The sequence below is a fragment of the Oryzias melastigma genome, linkage group LG10 (assembly GCF_002922805.2).
Source record: "Oryzias melastigma strain HK-1 linkage group LG10, ASM292280v2, whole genome shotgun sequence".
NCBI classification, from domain to species: domain Eukaryota; kingdom Metazoa; phylum Chordata; class Actinopteri; order Beloniformes; family Adrianichthyidae; genus Oryzias; species Oryzias melastigma.
The window spans coordinates 4,690,735-4,712,272 of record NC_050521.1 but is presented as its reverse complement, the minus strand read 5'-3'; the positions used below and the strand labels follow the sequence as shown (position 1 = coordinate 4,712,272).

Genomic DNA, 21,538 nt, shown 5'->3' with positions numbered 1-21,538 from the left:
ACCAGGTATTGTGTGGGTTTCTAGTGGATTTGTTTATAACAGCATGCAGGAGAATATTTCACCGTGTAACTGTCAGGAATGGTGATAAGGATGCACGTGTAGAAGAAATGACTTGATGGTGGAAACATTAAAGGTTAAATAAATTCCTTTTAAAATTGAATTTTTACAGAAAAGTACAAGAGAGCAGAAAAGGCTGCAAAAGAACCTGAATGTCATGGTGCACCTGTGCTCCCACTCCGCCTCCTAATTGGACCCAGCTGTCGGCACTCATCACCTCCACACCAGCCTACTTAAGAGGAGCCTTCCCCAGCATTCTTCACCAGTTCGTTACCTTACCCGGTGCAGTACCCTGGCCTCTCATGTTTCGAAAGCTTATGCCTTCCTTGAGTCTTTCTACGCCTCACCATAGTACACTTCTGTCTCCAGGTCCTCATCATCCACGTGCCGTCCTGGGTCCAGCTACGCCTCTACTACTCTACCACGCCAAAGCCACCCCACGCCACGCACCATCCGCTGAACTCACCTTGCCACTCCAGCCCTCCACCGGTCTTCGCTCTCCATCTCAAGTCTGCAGATCCACTCCTAGTTCCGGCCGCTACTCCACTTCCCCACGGACAATAAAACCTTTCTATATCACTTCTGCCTCCAGTCATCCTTCCGGGTTCCAGTGTCTGGGCCTGTCTCGTCACGTGAACATGGCAATGAAAGAGACACCAAAAGAATTGGAGGGCTTTTCCTCTTCAATCAGTGTTACTCCTCTTAAAGCCTGACTTTGCTCTCTTTTCTGTAACACAACAGGTTGTTTAAACTCAAACAAGATCCAAGCCAAGAAAAATCCACAGGCAGGATAACTTTAGGCCTCCTACCTCAGGAGGAGGAGCTTAAATATCTTGGGGTCTTATTCATGAATGAGGGAAGATCGAAGTGTGAGATTGACAGGCGGATTGGCAGTCTCTGCACCGGTCCGTTGTGGTGAAAAGAGAGCTGAGCCACAAAGGAAAGCTCTCAATTTACTGGTCGATCTTCGTTCCAGTATCACCTATGGTCATGAGTTCTGGGTCATGACTGAAAGAACAAGATCCGACCACCAGCAGCTGAAATGAGTTTCCTCCGAAAGGATGGCTGGGCGCTCCCTTAGAGAACTCGGAGTAGATCCACTTCTCCTCCGCATCAAGAGGAGCCAGTTGAGGTGATTTCGGCATCTGATCCAGATAATTACAGAGCTACAGTTTTTCTGAAATAGTCTCTTTGGCTGAAAATGAATTCTTCTCCTACCCCTCTGGCTTCTCCCTACCCCTGCATTCAGCCCTCCAAACGGAAATTTATGAAAAAATAGTGTCTTCAAATTCAGACGACTCAACCACTCGTGTCGTCATCAATACTTGCTGGTACACTAGATTAGCACAGAGCTGTTTGCGCTCAGAAATACATAATAACATTGATTTTATACCTTTAAAAAGGTCATTCTAAAACAAGGATGTCTGAACTAAACAATTTTAAAAGCAAATTTTGTTTTGGAACACCAATATCCATAAGATTCAGGACACTTTTTCAAGAAATGACCTAAACCTACAGACAAGTTTTGAATTCTCCTGCGATGGTTTTAATCCCTGTTTACCTTTTCCTGGAGCATTTAAGACCAAACTCATTCTCCCTGAGATCTGCCTTCAATGCAGAGCGTCAATCTATTGCTCACTCACACAGAATCCACATGAGAACCAAGCTTTGAAAAAAAACGACTCAGAGATTAAAGAGTTGTTCTTCTCATAGAGGTGGTCTTCTTCTTGATTTAAAATAACCTCAGAGGAATGTAGTCAGAACAAATTATTCAAAACTGTCCAAACACTGGAGGTCAGAGCAGACTGAAGCCAGGAAAGTTCTCATGTGGAAGTTTGACTCTTTCAGCCACACAGATTTTATGAAATCTCTCTATGAAAAGTCTGTTTTTGTTCTGCTTTTCTACGTGTTTCATGGCTGAAAGACAAAGCTCTCTGTTGAGCCTTAAAGTCCCAGACTCATGAAAATGTGAAATGTCTGTGACATACACACAACGTATTCCAACATTCCTGCTTATAAAGAAGGATGACCATTTCAAATGTAGTTGGAGCTGCAGTCCAGTATCAGAAGAAACCTTTCTCTGTGTTTTTGCCTCATGGAGCCTTTTCTGTTTAGGTTTTATAACTCAAGCTCAGCTTTCAGGATCATGGTCTTTAAAGGGAGGGATTACTTCATACAACAATATTTTTGGAAAAAAAATGTTGTTTTTTTATCTTTCAACATTTTGTACAGTATCCCATTTAAGTAAAAACTGTCAAAAGTCAACAGTGGACAGAAGATAAGTTTGCAACAAATGCTGACTTGCAAAGACTTGTTTTAAAGTCTTGTACCAGAGGAGGATTGATTGGTTGGGTGGATCTCAGGAGGGGGGACAGGAACAAATAAAAACACCTCCAAGCTACAGGAGGACACACAAGTCATGGAAGAAGATGGAGACATGTTAGACTCAGACTGTGGAGAATAATGAGTTTGAATAATGCCTTCTCTTCAAAACGTGAAGATTCAACTTCCATGGATTATATTAAATAAAAGCATCTTGTCATCTTTGGTCATTCTCTGACAGTATTAGAGGAACGGTAAGTAGGCCTATAGTGTAACAAATGCCTGTTCAGACATCTCATCCTGTGTTAAATTCCATTGTGAAAGACATCAAGGAGTAAACAGAAAGGATCTTGACTTAATCTTTAAATGTGATAGAAATTAGCAAAACCCTCAAAGTGCTGAAGTTGTTTATGATTTTTGGACCAAGGTCAGTCCTGAACCTTTGAGGGGTCCATCCCTACCCTGCCTTCTGTCATGATCATGTCCAGAAAATAAGTTTCTACAGCAGTGGACTTTGTGGTAGCACAGCGAAAATACACTTGACTGCTTTGATACGTATCTGGAACAATCTCCATAGAATGTTGAACTGTCACCAGCTGTCACAGCTGGTTCCACGTGCAGCAGGAACTAAGCACACCTCAGAGTCCACAAAACTAGATCAGGGTCAGACAGGCAGAGGTCAATCACATGCATGGGGTCATCCAAGAAGAGAGTAGAATAGTCAGAGTCCAGGTGAAGGTCAGGGTAGGCAGGCAGAAAATATACAGGGTCAGAAGCAGAAGATCAGGTCCAGATAGAAATGCTCAGTAATGCAGGCAGAGTGGCACAAAACAATACCTCGCACTGAGTGTGGCTCTGCTGCTTAAGAAACAGGTGGATGATTTTCTGATTGGAGACAGCTGAGCAGCATCCAGGAACTGTGTGCTGGGGCTGCTGGGAGATGAAGTGCAGTCAGTTCTCTGGTTTGGTCCCCGCTGGTGACCAGAGGAGGAGACAGAGCGCTGACGCCTGACAGGAACATTGTTGTTAACCAGACTTTGAAAATTGTTGGAGACACTTGTTAAACCAAAGGACATTCCTAACTCTTAAAGTAATAATGAAAGCCATGTCACTCATCCCGGATTTTACTCTTGTCAAATGATAATAATCTTGATAGCGGCATTAGCATGAACTGACGATGGCTCCTCCAGGACACAGAGAGCAGTTGATCCAGGATCCCTTTAATCTGAGAGTTGTGTTATCGTCCACAAGAGACAAAATGAGACTTGATTGATTGTTTATTTAAGACATGGACAACATATATTGATAAACATTTAAAAATCCAAATACATAAGATTATAGCATTTCAAGCTAATTTCCATCTTTAGTCCCTTAAAAAAAGTTGATAATCTTTAAAAGAACAAATTAAATCAATACAGAAAGGATAAAAGACAACAGCAAAAACAGAAACGACAGATGGAGTTGTCAATTAAAAAAGAAGACAATTAAAAAAACAAACAAAAACACAACAAATTCATAAAACGTAGAAGCGTAGAAGCGAGACTTGTGCCTCATCTGACAGACTTCTCAAAGATATGGAATGTAACAAATTCAAAATTGATTGTCCAGTAGCATCTTTATCCACTTTGAGACAGATGTTGATGAGATGATCCACCGCAGCTTTTACTTTAACTTAGATTGAATGTTGAAGTATTTGCATTAATTCTCCATTTCAATTTATTTTTTTACTGACATGAAGCTACTATCTTATCAGGAATCAATAATAACTGTAACCTCATGTTGTTGACTGTTAATTTGAAACCCAGCTTGGACCTTGTTGCATTTGGATGAACATGTTGAGGTTTGGCTCACACATCCTTCCTCCTTGAATGCTTCCTAACTGGACTGATCCAATCTGGTGACCCGGAGAAGCAAATTAAAAACACAGTCTTTGGTTGAAGCATCTCTCCAGCTCTTCCTTTAAGAGTCCAATGCATTCCAGAGGCTTGGGTTCCTCTTGATCAACTGGTGAGGAGGTAAGGTGATTGAGCTTGACATGACGTACTCATCATCTGTCACTCTTTGAAATTAGAATGACAGGTGTCAGTGAAGAAGTTCTCTGTCATTTCTAAGACACCCTGATGAAAGACGGAGTATGATGGAGGTTTATTCCACTCTCTGTTGGTGGTGATCCCCATCCGTTGAAGCTAGGTAAGGAGACAAATGCTGGAGCAGGAACATAAAGGTGAAGACCAAGAAGACTACCACGTGTACAGATTTTTTTTAAAAAATACGCACTACATTGTGTTTTTAAGTTTAAGTTAGGTCAATGGTACAGATGTGACATGAGATGATCTAAAGTCCTGTGACGAGATTTGAGCGACGATGCAAAGGTGACAGTCTCTAGACTAGCTTGATTTGAGGGACGAGGCGTGAGTCGGGTGGTGAAGCCAACATTTAATTATTCAAACTAACAACTCGTGCAGTGGAGCCACTTTAAGACGACAGAGCAGATTCCCTCCAGTAAACACAGACACAGAGTTATCTGTTCACCAAACACTGACACTCACATAATGACCCCTGTCTCAGATGACATGACTCCCCCCGTCTCTGCCGTTCCCCTCAGTCTTTCTGTCTCTCTTTGCCGTGGAAACGCTTCAGAGAAAGTGTGTGCACGGACCAGCCTTCATGTTTCTTGTGGGTTCCTGCTGATCAGCCTTCTGTTGCAATATCAGGAGAGTGGAGCTCAGGAAATCCCTGCTCAGGACGACCACACAGCTCCTTTTCATCAGAGTGTGGAGCAGCTTTAGTTTTGAACAAAGAGGTGCTGAGTCCATGCCCAAGCTGCACGTGCGTGCTCATGGTGCTCCATAATGAGTCCGTGGACCACAACTGGTTTGGCTTAAAACAAATCCATCTATTTTGTGACAGACTGAATGGATTTTTAATTTAGCCAGGCCTGCATGACTACCAGCCCAAGCCTGTGATTCTCTCAGGCTTTGGTGGCTTACAGCTGCAGACTACTGCTCTTTGGCTACTAAAACTCCACAAATGTTGTTCCAGCAGCCTTCAATGCGTGAGGTGCAGAAGTGTGCCAAAGAAATGCAAGAGGACCATGGCTCAAACATCTTTGTTCATTTGATGAAACCATGGATAGGATGTGTGCAGACCTACACACTCTAGGACAGAAATTTGGCGCCAATCCTGCTTTTATTGTATGGAAGGCTGTTTGAAGACATGGACTACTGCTTTTTGAATCTGCCTAGCACAGACTGACATTAGCAGTGAGATTGACCTGTAACCTTCTTTACGTTTTGACTGCACAGACCACACACATCTGCTGGTAGAAACAGTTGAGGGAAAAGACCGAGCAGAGTCTTCATCACCAAACAAGCTGCTAACTTCATCAGCAGGTTGTTTATGCCAGTAAGAAGACACTATATTACGATTACAGCTGGATGTGACCATACAAAGGTTCTAATATGTTTATATTTTAAGACTTTTTATTTATTTCAAAAGTCTGAAGCTGAAATTTGGTAATTAATCACAGTAGATCTTTGACTACCTCCTCTAAAAGAGTTTCAAACATGTCAAGATGGAGAGACTTGTTAACTTCCACATACCATCAGAGCCTGTTAGCTATATAGGAGTGTGATGCAAAATGTGGAACTCCAGACTTTTTTTGAATGTGTAAGAGACATGTGACAAAAAATCTGACTCTTTTTAAATGTTTTAGAAAGCTAGAAACATGTTATTTTAGATCACCCGCTTCCCAGCATCCTACTCGGTCGGCCAAACAGCAAAAAAAACACAAAAGACTTAATGGCACGAGATTATTTATTTATTTAAATGTCAAACACTTCTGACGCTGTTAAGCAGTGTAGTCACTGAAGACTCACTCTTTTTTTTTTCTTTTTTGCTATGACACTTTCTTTTCCAGGTCAAAATTGGCCTCCAGTTCATGGAATTGCAGATATATGATGTTGTGATGATCCCATCGCTACCAAAGTACCAACTCTGGTACCTTCATCTCTTCATCATTCAACCAAAACATGTTCATAACCTGTAGCATATTGATCAGTCACAGTTTAAAACTCCAAAGTCTGATTATAGTTGAGTACTGTGAATGTTACATTGTTCTGAAGCAATCTGTTCCTAGTGTCTAGTTCAGGTTCTGGAGAAGAGAAGATGGTATCTTCACATTGACTGCAGTCAAATGAGCCGCCGTTCACATTTCTGTGGTCAAATCAGCATCACTGGATTTTTGGTGTGAGTTTCATCCAATACTTACGGTAGCAGGACTGAGAACGCTGGAAAATCTCCACCAGACTCCACGGAGCTTCTTGATGTGACCACGGAAATGTGAACGGCGGCTCATTTGACCGCAGTTGGAAAGGATTGTAAATCAATGAAAGAGCATTTTGATGTTAGCTTTGATTATTTTATCAAGAACTCTGAGAAACCAATGATTGAATGTATTGATCACAGTCAATAAACATTGGAGAATTAGCTAAAAGAGTCTTTGGTGAACTGGAAGGAGAAAGAATCAGGATTTTGGAGGAAGTTCTGTCCATGAAGATCTTCACTTCCTCGTCCAGCTGACATCCGGATCAGAACCATACGGCTGGACATTACCCAGATTGATGGATGTTTTTATGTAGCAGCGGTGAAGATTTATGATAGAGAGACACAGAGCTATCATAATCAGAGGGGGGGGGGGGGGTGGTTGCTCCAAAAGCCACGCCCCCTCAGAGGAGATTTTGAAACAGAGACTTCAGATCAACATGAAAAATTGCTTTTTAAGACATTTAGGTTGAGGGAGTTTGGTTTAAAACGGTATAATCAGGGAGGGGGAAACTTGAAATGACCTCCACATGTAACACCAGTCCTGTTTGGAGGGTTTTCTAATTGTTGCCACTGAAGTGCACCTGTTGTTAATTCATGAACACCAATACAGCTGAAATTGATTAACGAGGCTCTCAGCTGATTGACCAACCAGAAAATGATCAGACAGGTTTAATTCAATTCATGCCAGGCCCAATAAAAAAAGAGTTCCTTTAATTTTTGTGAGCAGTGTATATACGCATATATATATATATATATATATATATATATATATATATATATATATATATAAATGGTTTATTAAAACCTCTGAGAACCTGAAGCTGCAGCAGGGAGTGACTGTAGGAAAACAATCATAGGATAGCTGTAACATCACAGGCAACACGCCTCATTGGCAGACACACTGTTTACCTCTTAGGCATGTCTCTGTCTGTTTCTCAGTTTAAAGATCATCACCTCTGGAAAATGCATCACATCCCTCCTTGGCCTTTTGTGTTTGGCTTCTTCCCAGGAGTCCATGAAGATCTTGACAGCTCCTCCAAATATCAAGGGCATTAAGATGGGATGAGCAGAGCGGAGGAAGAAGAGGGGGAGTGAAGGAAGCCTTTGTGCAGAAGCTCAGAGTTAACACAGAGTTTCTGGTTATGCTGAGAGGAGAACAGGATTTTTTCATGTAAATGCAGGTATTTTGGGGGATGAAAGGACCAGTGGATGGTTGTAAAACTGACTCTTTTTCAGATACAAAGCTGTAAATTACAAAGCAGATGTCAAACGCTCATCTCAGTGGTGAGTGTAGATGGAAAAACATCAGTTTTGAGTGTATCCAGGAAAACTTCAACTTCTGTGAAATTTAGTGCTGCCAGAAAATATAGCTGAATTATAATAGGGTTTTTATTTTGACAACAAATTATTTTGTAAAATAAATACACATTATCTATCATATTTAGGCAAAGAGATATCAACTAAAACCCTAAATTCAGTTACATTTTAGGACAGTTTAAGCTGCAGGAGCATTGAGGGGCGGAAAGAACTTGATGAACTTGGTGAACTGCTGGAAGCTGAAAATGCCTGTTAGAAGAATTTATCCCAGAATCAGATGTTTAGGAGTCAGAGCAACTGAGGATGTGATGGAGGAACAACAATCTGGACATCAGCTATACTGCATGTCCTGGTTTTATTTATGTCAACTTTATTCAGTCTTAAACCAGCTTCTTTTGCACGAACAACTGTGAGCCAGACCCATATCTCAATTCAAGGGTTTATATTGTGGAACTCATTAGATAGGACACCTAAACAAATCACTGCTACTCAATTTAAAACAAAGTTTAAGGACAAAACATTAAATAGATATATGACAATGATGGATGTTGATTAAAAGAAACGGAAGTAAGGCTCAATCGGATTATGAACGGGGTTTGATTATTAGCCAGAGTTTATAGAATCACTTGTCTTGTTTCTTGTTTGTCGTTAATTTGTGATTGTAGGAGCAGATGCTTGGTAAGAGTTCACACTACAGTGATTCTACTGCTTGTATTTTTGGTATTCATAAACTTTTTTGAAACGTTTTTGAAATATTGAGGAAAATATGCCCCATAGGAAATGAATGAGATAGTCTTCAAATTGAATAATTTTAAGTAGATTAGCAACAAGCCTTTAAATATATTCATGAAATATGTTTTTATCTTTTATAATATTAAAAAAAATAGAGTTTAGCTCATATATAGCAACATGCTAACGTTTTTGGCTAATTTGTTATCTATTCAGGTTTTTAAAGGCTAATTTAGAGTTTAGCTTCTATTTTAGCATCAGGCTAACGTTTTTGATCGATTTATGTTACTAAGGATTTTGACTGGGCTATTTTGGAGTTTAGCTAGTATTTAAGCCATGTACTTGCTTTGTTTGGCTAATTTGGTTTCTACTGAGGTTTATTTTATGCTAATATAGCCGGTTTTCCAGGTTGGGTTGTCAGTCATGCGGCGTAGCCGGTATCAAATAAGTGAGCTCAGAGACACGCGTCATGGGGTTAGAACGGCCATTTTTATTGTACGCCTTTTTAATTTTTCTACCCACAAATCCCTTTGTCACAATATATCATGTGCACTAAAGAATGCTCAGGGGGACATCTGAAAGCATGTTACACTAATTTGAAGAAGTTAATATTTGAGCAACATGAAAAGTCTATGTAAACATGCAAATATCTGCATTTGGGGCTTCTAAGTTTAAAACTAGAGTGCACGTGTCACTATAAATGTTTTTACATCCATTATCAGCCTCTAAAGACAAAGCGCACATTCGTTAAGATAGCAAAGTTTATCCAATCAGGGACTCAGATTTGATGTATGGGTACTGTCATTAATTCACGGAAGAGCCCGTGCCCTTTTTACTCTGGGTATTTGAAATCAAGAACCTAAACCGTAGATGAATAAACCCCAGAGCCTGGATGCTGATGATAGTCTGAGGCCAGACCATTCTAGAATGGAGACCAGGTGGTGGAGGAGGGCCAACAAACTGTCTAGAACCCAGGGAGAGACAACTATTTATGAACTTAAAGAAATGATTGTGATTGGCTGAGAAGAAAATATGGTGATTACACAAATATTTACGAAACTGGGATCACTAAGATTAAAATCAATTAGCTTTTCTTGACTGCTTCCCTAATGCTACCTCTGATTGTGTCGGGTGTGAGATATAACTTGTTATTTTAGCACATATTATTGTGAACAGTATGTATACTTTGTAAACATTCACACTATAGTGATCCTGTTTCTCTTTATTATTATTCCTTCCTTATTCTTACGTACATTTTTGATTCGTGAAACTCAATCAAACTTTCAGCAATTTCTGCAGTTTTGGTATCAAGACGTTCAGGACTTTCCTGCTTGTACTTTTAATATTTGTATATTTGATGATTTTTAAGATTTTACACAATTTTTCAGCCTCATTGAAAATGAACAGGAAATTTTTCAAATGTAAGTAATTTATGCATTTAAAAACATTCATCATGTTCGGGATACACATGCTTTTACTTTTACTAATGCAATTTTTGAAATTTTACGCAATTATTTACATTTTATGCAATTATTGAAACTTTACACAAATTTTGCGATTTTTTTCAAATGTTTCTTCAAATATTTGTGCACTTTCTGCAAATTATGCAAGTTTGGTATCAAAGTGTATCAAAGCATGTGATGGACATTATTGCTACTGAGGTTTTTAGCTAACATTTTAGCAACATGCTAACAATTTTGGTTAATTTAGTATCTACTGAGGTTTTTCAGGCTAATTGTGAGTTAAGATAGTACTTAAGCAACATGGTAGCTTTTTTGACTAATTTGAAATCTACTGAGGGTTTTCGAGCTAACTGTGAGTTAAGCTAACATATTAGTTATGTGTTAGCTTTTTAGCTAAGATGGCACCTACTGAGATTTTTAGCTAATATTTTAGCAACATGCTAACGATTTTGGTTAATTTAGCATCTACTGAGGTTTTTTGGACTAATTCAGAGTTAAGCTAACATTTTAGTAACGTATTAGCTTTTTTGGCTAAGATGGCGTCTACTGAGGTTAAGCCAATATTTTAGCAATGTTGCAATTGTTTTCATGAAATTAATAAAAAAAGTGCACTTTCTGTAAATTATGCAAGTTTTTAATCAAAACAATTAACACATTCATGACTTAATTAAGCAATTAAAATAAATGCATTCAGCATCTTCAGCGACCACATTCAGCAGAGTGCATTCACACTGGCATCATTGCAGGTTATGCAACTTTTTTAGTTTGAATGAGTGTCTAAAAAAAGTAAAGAAACAATATATTTTTATGTTCATCATTACACATTAAGAAAAATAGTAAAAAGCTTTAATTGTGATGCTAAGAATGAAGTTCTTAATGTTACAGTTTTTCTAATTATAGAACTAACTCACCAGCCAGCTAAAACAGCAACAGACTCTGAGGAGTGAAAAGCTCTGCAGGCCGAGGCGCTCAGAGATGAACAGTCCGTTGATTAAAGAGTGTCATGTTTGTTCAGCAATCTCTAAACTAAATGATGCGGGTTTACCTCCTCCCACTGCAAACCACCCTGCATCAGTAACGCATTGTTTACAGCTCCATCTCTGCCCTCAAACTTGTACATGTTATGGCAACCAGCACACTGTTTCTGTTGCATTACTCCTTTATGGCTCCACGTTGGTCTGTGTGTCACAATAAATCTCAACTTTTTCTATTTCACACAGTGTACTGTTTACTTTCTCCTTCGTCAAGTTAAAGAGCACATTTGTAAGACTAAAGTAGCAGACCGTGCCAGAAAATGTTCTCTTTAGGAGACATTTTTGGGCTTTTCTGCAGGAGAAGCCGACTTTGACAGCCTGCTGACTCATTGTACTCAGTGCCCTGTACTATGGAAGTTCTGTGTGGACAGAAAAGGCTGTTCTGGAGTCACGAACTTATAGACATTTAGATAACTTCAGCTGTTATTTGCATTCACATTCATTGATGGAATAGGTTTTTCAAGAGCCAGTGCTTCTTTTGTAATTTGATTGTAAACATGCAAACAGATAATAAAGATCACACAGTTGTAACATTCTAATAAAAGGAACAATTCTTCTTATTTTTTTTATCATGCTTTTGCAACATAAATGTGTTCCTGGCTCTGTTAGTGTGACACAACAGCTGAAAGCCTTGCAAAGCGCTGCAAATCATTGCAGCAGCTGACATTAAAAGCTAGAGTAAGTTCATAGTGTTCTTGACAAAGCAGAGTCAAGTGGCCACTTTCAAGGAAAAGACTGTAAACTCGTGTAAATCTGCATTCAAAAATCTTGCATTCATGTGAGCAAAGACCAATAAAACTGTTTTGGGGCTCTACATACAAACTGTGTTGTTAAACAGGTCCAACTTTGATTGAGATGTATGGGTAGTGTCCATTTTCATTGATCATGAGTTTGTGCCACGCTGGAATTAAATGACAGAAAGTTTTTCATGTATAGGAGTTCAATTCAACCCCAGGTAAATTTTAGTAGAAATGCTTGCTACTTCTTGGAAAGTTGAACTTTGTGAATACTAGTTTTCTGTGGAATAAAAGGCTGGATGGTGGTGTAGTGGTTTGATGTTTCACCTTACAGTGCTAAAACTGGTTGGAATTTCTGCTGGAGCCTTTCTAAGTTTGTATGTTCTCCCTGTACTTGTGTGATGTTTCTCCTGCTTCCTCCAACAGTCCAAACGCATGTTTCGTGGGTTAACTGGTGCCTGTTACTTACCCCAGGTATATATATGAGTGTGACCCTGTGACAAACTGGTGACCTGATTAGGGTGAACTCCACCTTCTCCAACAGTACCTCGGCTGGAACCAGCAACCCTATGACCCCAATAGAGGGTCCTAGAGATGAATGAATGCATGAAAGCAGTATTGCAGTTTTTTTTAATTTATAAATGTTTAAATACTCTATTAGACAATTAACAATGTCCATAGAATAGATGACTACAGGTAGATGCGTAGTAGACCTGCCAGATATCTTTCAGAACACTATTGGTATGGTCAGATTCCACATTTGTGGGTTAATTACCATCAACATCACGCAGGACCAGACGCCTGCAGCTCGTTAATCTGGGACCGGCTCCAGGACGGGACATCAATTTTGCTAATGAAGTATATCTGTTTTAAAAGTTTCCAAAAGTTTGAAATGCTCTAAGTCTGGATTGTCACATCAAACCTGTCTGCTATGGGAGACCCTACCAAGACCGCAGCAGACAGCATAGCCTCTAGAACAGAGGTGTCACGCTCAAGCACACAAAACACACTTTAGGTCGCGGGCCGAACAGGATAAACTTTTATTGAACACTCTAAAACAATTTTTACAACTTTAAAACTGTGACTTTTAAACATAATTATAAACTAGATATATAGCATTACCTGTGATAATGCTAGTGTGAATGCTGTAAGCTGAATTTGTCTGCTGAAGATGCTAGTGCTGATAGCTGAAGATGTTGAAATTGATAACTAAAACGCTGAAGCTGATAGCCAGCTAAAATATTAGTTAAAAGCTAAAAAAAAGTTTAGGTTTGCAAAAACAGCTAGCATGTAGCTGAAATAGTAACTAAACTCCAAAACAGCCTATAAAATATTAGTAAATGCTGAAATAGTCCAAAAAGCTAGCAGAATACTAATTTTTAAAACTTTCAAACCATACATTTTAAACATAATTATCAATAATAAAAAGGCAGGAATATTATTTCATAATAAATCAACTTAAACCTTAAATAACTTTCAATATTTTACTTTTCATAAAAATATATTTTGTCAAAATTATACAAGTTAGAAATAAATACAAGATAACATCAGGCCATTAATAATAATAAAATAAAATGATCTGGAGGGCCGGATAGAATTACCCGGAGGGCCGGATCCGGCCCCCGGGCCTTGACTTTGACATGGGCTCCAGAACACTTCCACCTCACATCACCATCACCATCTTATAGCAGTTTTTTGTGAAGGTTGTTTAAGGAGGAAAAGTGAAGGTAGTTTTCCTGTTATTATGCTTCTGTTGCTGCAACAATAAATCAAACGTTCAGCTACATAAACCTGTGATTGACTTTTACTGTGATTGACACATACACTCAAACACACACACACACACACCCATATACTCAAACACACACACATATATCACCACACAGCCGCACACACGTACCCAAGAGCAATTATGGCTGATTAAGTGCTTCAATGTGACGGTTGGACAACAGTATTAGTGTTGTCATCGGTGTTTTACTTCCTGCGCCCCCTCTCCCGGTCTGGTAAGCTGTGTCAAATCAAAGGCAGATCTATGTTTTCCTGCTGGTTTTTCCTCTGAACTCTGAGCTGGACGCCAACATCTAACCCAACAGGAGAAGTTCACTGCTCACACTAAGTCTAAAATTCAAACAGCTGCTGGTTTGAAGCTTAGTGTTTTAGGTTGTCTTCCTCTAATTAGTGCGTGAGTGAAACAAAGCATAGGCCGAGTCGTCTCTGAATATTTCACAAAGACGGGTTCTTTGAAGCAGGAACCAGTGAAGCAGAAACTCTGAAGCACCATCTGTTAACCCACCAAGTGTGCTGCTGTTTTAAATCAACACAAAGTTTGATTTTAAAAAGCCACAAAAAGATCAACTCAGCTGTGTTGTAGAGGTTCACTCTATCAGGGATCACATGAATGATGAACCTTTCTGTTATCTTCAGAAGAAGAAACCTCCAGCTTCTGTTCAGGAGGAAGGGGGTTAAAGACCAGCGGGGTGTTGTTTGTTCTTTAGGGGAGTACCAAGGAGTACCAACGAAAACTGTGTTTTGGGTGTTATTAACATGTTCTTGTCTCATTTTTCTTTTGATAGAGGACATGTATATATATATATATAAATTTAAGATTAAAACTAGGTTCGTGAGTATTGAATGTCATGATCCAGTGCTTCGGTTTTGTCATGTTTAAGTTGATTTAGTAAATGTTTATGTTTCCGCCACCAAATCTGGTCTCCTGCGTTTGGGTCCTTCCCCACCACTACCCTGACAGTATGACTTGACCACCTCGGACCCAGCAGGAGACTATTTGCTCCATGCCATGCCACACAACGCCACCCCAGATGGGGTTTCCTGTAGCCGTCTTCACGTCATGCCTTTCTTCCTCTACCTAATCCATTCCTTAGGGGGACTGTTGAGGCCATCCGTTCTGTTCCTGAGGAGGGTCACCGGGACCGCTCCTTCCTGTCCCCGAGCATGGTCGCCGCTCGTCCCCCTTGGCTGTTTCTTGTTCTGGAGGAGGGTTGCTGGGACTGCTCCCCTTCATGTGTCCTGTCCCTGGGTAGAGTCACCGGGACCGCTCCTCTCTACGTCTGTTCCTGGAGGGGTTCCAATACCCCTCATCAGTCTGGCTACACGAGCCCTGTCTTCTGGACTTGTTTTTTGTTCATCCAGGTCCCCTCCTCACAGATGTTTGGGCATCTGGGGTCTGCCCTTTCGGTAGGGGTACTGTCATGATCCATGCTTCGGTTTTGTCATGTTCTGTTTTCTGTCAGTCCCACCATATTCAGGCTTTTTTCATTTAGTTCATCAACCTCAGTGTATTTAAGTGTCTGGTTTTCAGTTTCTCATCGTCAGCTCATCTGTTCTGCTACGTCACTGGTTTGTTCTCCTGGTTTTGTCATGTTTAAGTTGATTTAGTAAATGTTTATGTTTCCGCCACCAAATCTGGTCCCCTGCGTTTGGGTCCTTCACCACCACTACCCTGACAAAGTAAGACGTCTTGTTTGATCAACTCTACCTCCAGAATGAACAGATTTTATGTGCAAAGAAAAACTTTGCATATAAAAAAGTTTGATCTTTTATGAGTTTAAAGCACATTTTATCTTATGCTGCACAGCAATGGTTACTAGCTGCTCAGAGCTGCACTGAGATGATCCTACAGAGCAACTTTTATTTTGAAAACAATTGAAAAAAAATCATTTTGATAGATGCTAGGTTCTTTTTATATTTTTGCTTTTGTTTGTGCCCAAAAATATGGATAATTCATATTTATTATTTAAAAAAATGCAAATCTAAATTTCTTAAAGGCTAAAATAAGACTATGCGGCTCCTTCTAGGTTTTGATCAGTAGAAAACGAGTCCAAATGACTCTTTTACTGTTAAAGGTGACCGACCCCTGGCCTAGGACAGCATGCCAAAACAACCTTCAAGAGTAACTAGAAGGTGACTGACAGGAGTGGGTAAAGACAACAGGGCTGCAAATAAAGACACAAAAACACCAGGAGAAGTCTGGAAATCACAAAGGAGATCCATGAGGTTCCTCCAAAAGTCAAGCATAAAGCATAAAGTCAAGTTCATTAAGGTGTTATAACAAAAGCAGCTACACGACACAAACAACTGAAAACCTAAAACCAGATTAAACAAAAACATTCAACATCCAATTAAAAATGGGTGAAAGCTTCGCTCAAGCTTTTGCTCTCAGACTGCGTCCCCTCAGCAGGCCTATGGAATGGGTAGTGGGACATCTGGAAAACCGTTTGAGAGCTTATGATCTCCTCAAGTCTCTTTCTGGGAGAGCTTGTACCTTTCACTGAGACACATGAATCCCTTTGGACGAACCCTCCAACTCAGGTTTTCCTGTTCAAGTCTTACTGCTGGCGTTCCACCTATCCTAACCCTGCAGCACCAGTCAGCCCAAAGATGGAGGCAGACTGAAACACACCAGCTTACCTTGAATTGTTGTGAAATGTAGTTCATGCTGATCCACCAACACGAAATGCAACTGTAAATGCGGTCATGCAGAGAGAGGTTGGGAAAGATTAGGACTTTTGCACAAACTTTGGATGAAAACCACATCCTGTTCTAGACAGATCCATAACATCTGATCAAGAAAGCAAAGGAAACACAAAACTATGTTCCTCATGTTCAGAGGGAAAAGTGAATGAAAGGGAAATGAAAGGGAAAGTCAATGAATAAAAAATACAATAAACATGCAGATTAATGCACTGTGATGAGATGACAGAAGGATGTTCTGGAAACTGGAGTTAAAAGTCAAGTTTTCATCAAAGTTTCTCACATGCGAAGATGAGGCCAAATGAATGTCATCCAGAGTGATAAAACTGTTATCAAGTTAATCCCTGAAGTGTTCAGCTCCAAGAACAACAACCTCCGTTTTATCAGAGTTTAGGAAAAGAAAAACTCAATTCATCCAAGTCTTTGGCATTCAGCTTTGATACAAAGGAACCTCCATTCCCATGACATTATTGTTTATTAGTAATTTCACTGTTCCTGCTTTTTCTGAAGTTCCCCATCTTCTGCTGCGATACTCGTACTCATCCATCAGCGACAGACTCTCCTGTCCACCACAATCTGAGGGTGATGAACCGGAAGTGATGATACGGTGAAGCAGTAATGATGATGAAGACACCAGCACAGCACTGGATAATTGTTCTCATCGTGGTCACGTTAAAAGGCCCCTCAGCAGTTATCATCCATCAACACATTATTTAAAACGAGATGTTCATATTTAGTCAAGTAAAAAAGTTACCAAATGAAATGATCACTCTGAGTCAGGGGTGTCAAACTCAATCTCACAAGGGGCCGAATCCAAAACACACCTTAGGTCGCAGGCCGAACAGGAAAAACATTTATTAAACACTTTAAAACTAAACTTTTAAAACTTTAAAACCATAATTCTGACCTCTTCTGCCCCTCCATTGTGGCTCCCTGTTTAAAGAAAAATTAAAAGCTTTTAGTTTAAAAAAAGGTCACTGTAAAGTAAAATAAAAAAAAAAAAAAAAAACACAACAAAGCAGCCATATTGTTTTCATAATCCAGAACTAAACATTTTGACCAATTCCTGTTTTTTAGTGTGTTTCATGTTTAATAAAGATACACTTAATGAAAAAGTTAGATTTAAACATTTCTGGCTAAGAAACACCACAAACATTCAAAGATAAAAGATTTGTTTTTTCATTGCTGACATGACACAACCTATCAATAGATTTACTCCATCGAGATAATCCTATGTGACACAGGAAGTCTTTTATTTTGAAAGGAAGCCCTAGTGATCCTCTGTTAAAAGTTATAAACCGTTTCATATATGGGGGGGGGGTCTATTTTCTCTTAAATTTAGCTTATTTTGCCAAAATATATTATATTATATATTATATTTGACTTAAAATCTGAAATAAAAAGGACAGTAAACCGAGCGTTTTTTTGTTTTCCGATTCAAAACGAAAAACACAAAAACAGTTTGTTTTTCGTATTTTCGTTTTGCGCATCATAGTTGAAAAATGAATGAACGAATGATACATAGATTTTTAATGTCTGTCTGGGTGTCACATTAATCTACGGGGCTCAAACCGCAATGATTCATTTCTCTTTCATGATCATGTTTGGTTCTTATGCTTTGAAGAAAGAGGACGCTATCCACTCACCACTCCCAAATCCGAGTCCCTGATCGGTCACAGTGCTGCGCTGTTACGATTATGTGTTAAAATGTTGAACCAGGTTGAACATTCCGTGGAGCCGGAGGGCTCTGCTGAGCCGGTGGGGAGCGGTCCGTCACACGGAGCGCAACATGAACCGAGTATGAAAGGATTTGTGATCATTTCAGTACTCTGTATAATTGTTTAATTGTATTGAATCCTTTCTGTTAGTAGGAAAACAGACAGTTTGAAAGAAAATAAACTTAGCTTAAAATACCTTTAATTCATTGTGTTGAAAAAAAAATTTGAAAAAAATGGGAAAAACTCGAAATCGTGGCTTTAGAACTGTGAATTGAATCGTGGCTTGACTGAATCATTACATCCCTAATGTTGCGTGATTTTGTAAAAAGGCTAAAGCAGCTAACACTTAGCAGTGTCGGACTGTGATTTATTTTTTTGTTCTACTTGCTATTAACAAGGTTGAGAGTTGTAGTCACAATATATCTTAGCGTTCTCAGTTTGTTTGTTTTTTGTGTGTTTCACACCTCGTTTGGAGTTACAGGTATGTGAATAAGCTAATATGTAGCGGTGTTGGACTGTGTTGCCTTCATGTGTTACTAACAGCGTTGGGAGTTAGCATAATCAAAGTAAAGTTTGTTTTGAGCGATATCAGTCTGTTTTTTTACGTGTTGCAAACATGGGTTGGAGTTACAGGTGTTGTGAATACGCTAACATGGCTAACGCTTCTAACATGGCTAACGCTTCTAACATGGCTAACGCTTCTAACATGGCTAACACTTCTAACATGGCTATGGCTTCTAACATGGCTAACACTTCTAACATGGCTAACACTTCTAACATGGCTAACGCTTCTAACATGGCTAACGCTTCTAACACTTCTAACATGGCTAACACTTCTAACATGGATAACACTTCTAACATGGCTAACACTTCTAACATGGCTAACGCTTCTAACATGGATAACATGGCTAACACTTCTAACATGGCTAACACTTCTAACATGGCTAACACTTCTAACATGGCTAACACTTCTAACATGGCTAACACTTCTAACATGGCTAACACTTCTAACATGGCTAACACTTCTAACATGGCTAACACTTCTAACATGGCTAACACTTCTAACATGGCTAACACTTCTAACATGGCTAACACTTCTAACATGGCTAACACTTCTAACATGGCTAACACTTCTAACATGGCTAACACTTCTAACATGGCTAACACTTCTAACATGGCTAACACTTCTAACATGGCTAACACTTCTAACATGGCTAACACTTCTAACATGGCTAACACTTCTAACATGGCTAACACTTCTAACATGGCTAACACTTCTAACATGGCTAACACTTCTAACATGGCTAACACTTCTAACATGGCTAACACTTCTAACATGGCTAACACTTCTAACATGGCTAACACTTCTAACATGGCTAACACTTCTAACATGGCTAACACTTCTAACATGGCTAACACTTCTAACATGGCTAACACTTCTAACATGGCTAACACTTCTAACATGGCTAACACTTCTAACATGGCTAACACTTCTAACATGGCTAACACTTCTAACATGGCTAACACTTCTAACATGGCTAACACTTCTAACATGGCTAACACTTCTAACATGGCTAACACTTCTAACATGGCTAACACTTCTAACATGGCTAACACTTCTAACATGGCTAACACTTCTAACATGGCTAACACTTCTAACATGGCTAACACTTCTAACATGGCTAACACTTCTAACATGGCTAACACTTTTAACATGGATAACACTTCTAACATGGCTAACATGGCTAACATGGCTAACACTTCTAACATGGCTAACACTTTTAACATGGATAACACTTCTAACATGGCTAACGCCTCTAACATGGCTAACACTTCTAACATGGCTAACGCCTCTAACATGGCTAACACTTCTAACATGGCTAACGCTTCTAACATGGCTAACACTTTTAACATGGCTAACACTTCTAACATGGCTAACATGGCTAACATGGCTAACACTTCTAACATGGCTAACACTTTTAACATGGATAACACTTCTAACATGGCTAACACTTCTAACATGGCTAACGCCTCTAACATGGCTAACGCTTCTAACATGGCTAACGCTTCTAATATGGCTAACACTTCTAGCATGGCTAACATATAAAGTTTTGCCGTTACCGTGAATGCAGTTAAATTTTCTGTCAGGAAGATGGAGAGTATTGAACATGTTTTTGTGGATTGTTCTGTTGTGTCTGTGTTTTGGAAGGACATACAATTTTAACTTACAAGTATGTTTGGAATTTTTTTTTTTTTTTTTTTTCTAAACACACAATTTTATATATGTTGGATTATTCAATTTTCTACTTAGATGAAGCATATATATTTAACCTTATTATAATCTTGGCAAAATATTACATTCATAAGAAAAGATGGTCAGAAAAAATTCCCCTTTTAAATAATTTTAAAGAAACGGATTTTAAATTATATCTAGCCTCTGTAGGAAAATTAAAAATATGTAATTGGAAATTAACAAAAACAATTAGACTATTGAAACTTTTTGGATTTGTTGCTTCTGATTGAGCAGACCTTTTCCTTTTTGTTTTTATATAGTTCATTCTTTTTTGTTTGTCTCTGGAATGTCCTTGAGGATTGCACTAAATATTTTACTAATATGTTTAAATAAAGAATAAAAAACACAATGCAGTTAAATTCTGACTGATGAGAGATTTATTTCTATCTCACTTATAGTTCGATGTGCCTTAAATATTAAATCAGTTCTAAAGCAGTGCATTCATGTCAGTGGGCCTTATAACCGGAATATACGGCATGAGAAAAACGAGTGAAGAAAAAACAGTGCATCAAACAAAATGTTTTTCTGTGGTGATTCTGAACAGTGAGGAGGTCACCTGTGCAGGTCTGATCCAGGTTCAGAATGAAGATCAGCAGCAAAACCTCGTTGCAGATGTGAGTCTGCGCCTCTGGAGCCTCTTTGTTGCTAACGGGGTTTAATGTGAAAAAAGACGGGTACCAAAAGTTCTTCCTAGCAAAATTCAGAACCGAGCCGTCTGAGAGGCTGCTACAAAACAGCATTCATGGATCCCATAACAGTTAAATATAGCCTGCATAGCTTTGCCCTTCTGCCAAGCTCCCAAACCACATGAAATCCTTTTCCCTCTTCATTCCTGCAGCACCGTCTCAGCATCAGCATTAACTATATTAAATCTCAAAGAGCTGAAATCAAATCAGACCGACATGCAGCGTCCAAAGAAAGCAGATTGTGTGGATGGAAAACAGACCAGGTGCAGACTCTGGAGTGTCTTCACGAGATGAACTTAATTGCCTGAAAGTATGCAGGCGAAGCCTCCTCTCAGCTGACATGCTCTCTCTCACAGTCTCTTATT

General features: G+C 39.2%; 1 long non-coding RNA gene across 1 annotated transcript; it reads left to right on the top strand.

Moving 5' to 3' along the window:
• Window positions 1–248: 248 nt before the first annotated feature.
• LOC118599215 lies at window positions 249–636 on the top strand. The gene is made up of 2 exons (XR_004948518.1): window positions 249–339; window positions 427–636. It is a non-coding gene; the product is annotated as an uncharacterized LOC118599215 (long non-coding RNA).
• The last annotated feature ends 20,902 nt before the right edge of the window (window positions 637–21,538 follow it).